This window comes from Chrysochloris asiatica, unplaced genomic scaffold (genome assembly GCF_000296735.1).
Source record: "Chrysochloris asiatica unplaced genomic scaffold, ChrAsi1.0 scaffold00034, whole genome shotgun sequence".
Taxonomy (NCBI): Eukaryota; Metazoa; Chordata; class Mammalia; order Afrosoricida; family Chrysochloridae; genus Chrysochloris; species Chrysochloris asiatica.
Genome location: NW_006408552.1, coordinates 14283780 through 14286516, shown reverse-complemented (window position 1 = coordinate 14286516; position 2737 = coordinate 14283780). Strand labels below are relative to the sequence as shown.

Here is a 2737-nt window from a genome sequence, read left to right as displayed (position 1 = left end):
TAAACAGTTATAAACATTCATGTCCAAGTCTTTGAGTGGACAGACTCTTTCGTTTCTCTTAGATAAATACCTAGGAACAGAATGGGTGGGTTGTATGGTAAACGTGTGGTATGTGTGTAATATTTGCACTGTTTTGCTTGTCCACCAGCAGTGATAACTCCATCCTTTACTATCCTGGAGAAACAACAGTTTGTTCATGAAGGAAGACAAAAGAACATCTTGAGGTGGTTGCTGCTCAGCTGTTGTGCGCTGCTCCTGCTGCTGCACTTCTGGCTGTCTGCTCCGCCCCACCCCACGATGCCGGTGGACCTCAGCAAGTGGTCTGGGCCCTTGAGCCTGCAGGAAGTGGATGAGCAGCCACAGCACCTGCTGCAGGTCAAATACGGCGGAAAGCGGAGGTGGATGAGCTAGGCAAAGTGCTGACACCCATCCAGGTGAAGAACCGCCCTATCAGCATTACATGGGATGGCCTAGATTCCGGTAAACTCTACACCTTGGTCTTGACAGACCCAGATGTACCCAGCAGGAAGGACCCCAAATTCAGGGAGTGGCACCATTTTCTGGTGGTCAACATGAAGGGCAACGACGTCAGCAGTGGTACAGTCCTCTCCGATTATGTGGGCTCCGGGCCTCCCAAGGGCACAGGCCTCCACCGCTATGTCTGGCTGGCCTACAAGCAGGACAGGCCATTAAAGTGTGATGAACCCATTCTCAGCAATAGATCTGGAGACCACCGTGGCAAGTTCAAGATGGCATCTTTCCGCAAAAAGTACGAGCTCGGGTCCCCAGCTGCTGGCACGTGTTACCAAGCCAAATGGGATGACTGTGTGCCCAAACTCTATGAGCAGCTATCAGGGAAGTAGGGAAAAATGCGAGAGGGCAACTGCTCTGTGGAGGCTCCAGGCAGTGATGCCCAGTTCAGTGACACATGTAGATTTCTCCTCTTCCCAGTTCCCCTTCATTCTTACAAGTGGACCAGAGAAGTCAGATAGTCCTTTAGGATGCCTTTTCCTTTATACTGCTAGGCCACACATCTCAGTTTATGTTTTAATCAAATTGAACTCCAATTTTTGGGTGATGGTTTGGTATTTTGATGGGGCCATCAGATTGTTAAAATAGCAACCCAGAATTGAAAGAGGAAGAAGATCCAGGTCAAAAGACCAAGTCTATAGCAGTAGAGCAAAGCCTGCATCTTTAAGGGAAGCCTGTGTTTGTGATGTTCAGGCCTGGCCCTTGGGATAGGCAGCCATGCCAGGTGCAGAGCTATTAGGAGCCCTTGAGTCTCTGCCTGTTGAATTGATCACTTTTCATTGGCGTAAGGAATGTTGATGTGGAGTGAATGAATATTGTGTTATGTTAATTTTGCTGTTGCCTTGTAGTTCAATAAACATGAAAACACTAAAAAAAAAAAAGAACATCTTGACATATAGTCACCCATGTGGCCTGCCTGTTGTCGATGTCTAATTACCAGGCAATGCAACAATTATACGCACTAAGGTGTGTTCTTTTGCAACTTTAGATACTGTAAAACAGTGCTCTGAGGACACTCTAGTTCATTCACATTTGTTATTTTTTTATATAAGGATATACTGCAAACTCCCTATCTAAGATTTAATAATATATATTTATAATGTATATGACATGAGATAGATTCATCTATCTCACACACTCACCACCCATTGGTCAGTTTCTTGTACCCTCATGGGTACTTCATATACCAGCAGGATCATTATGATGGGCAGGTTTCAGTAGAGCTTCATTTTGTTGTGTCACCACAAGTTGACTCCTTGGCAGCCAACAACAGCAACATCACACACACACACTCACATATGTAGAGCACCTTTGGATAAAGGGAACTCTTGAAAATGTCCAGCTCATTCAAGACACCCTCCTAAAATTATTCTCTACTCTTCCTGACCCACCCTATTAAGGAGAACATATTTCAATAAAGTTTTAATTTAAGAATAGTTTCAAATTTACTGAAAACATTCTAAGATAGTACAGAATTCCTATGTATCCCATCTCCAATTTGCTGTGTTATTAACATATTACAATGCACAAGACGTTAGTCACAACTCGTGAACTAATATAGATCCATTGTTATTGTTAAGTGCTGTCCAGTTGGTTCTGACTCATATTGTTGTTGTTGTTGTTGTTAGGTGCCATCGAGTTGGTACCGACCCATAGCGACTTTATGCACAGCAGAACGAAACACTGCCTGATCCTAGGCCAACCTCACTACTGTTGCCACGCTTGAGTCCATCGATGCTGCCACTTGGCCAATCCGTCTTGTTGGGGTTCTACCTCTTTTTCTCTGACCCTCTATCTTACTAAACATGATATTGTTCTATAGTGACTGGTTCCTCCTGACAATGTGTCTGAAGTATGAGAGACAAAGTTTGGCCATATTGGCCTCCAAGGAGCATTCTGGCTGCACTTCTTCCAAAACAGATCTATTGGTTCTTTCGGCAGCCCATGGCACTTTCAATATTCTCCCCCAACACCATAACTCAAAAGCATCAATTTTTCTGTGGTCTTCCTTATTCACTGTCCAGCTTTCGCATGCATATGAGGTTATTGAAAATACCATGGCTTGGATCAGACGCACCTTAGTCCGCAAGTTGACATCTTCGCTCTTCAACACTTTATAAAGGTCTTATGCAGCAGATTTGCCCAGTGCAATACATCATTTGATTTCTTGACTGCTGCTTCTGTGAGTATTGATAGTTGATCCAAG

The 2737-nt window shown here is 44.2% G+C and overlaps 1 pseudogene; it reads left to right on the top strand.

Annotated features, from left to right (window-relative positions):
* The first annotated feature begins 297 nt into the window (after nt 1-297).
* Nucleotides 298-863, top strand: LOC102813249 (annotated as a pseudogene).
* Nucleotides 864-2737: the final 1874 nt, after the last annotated feature.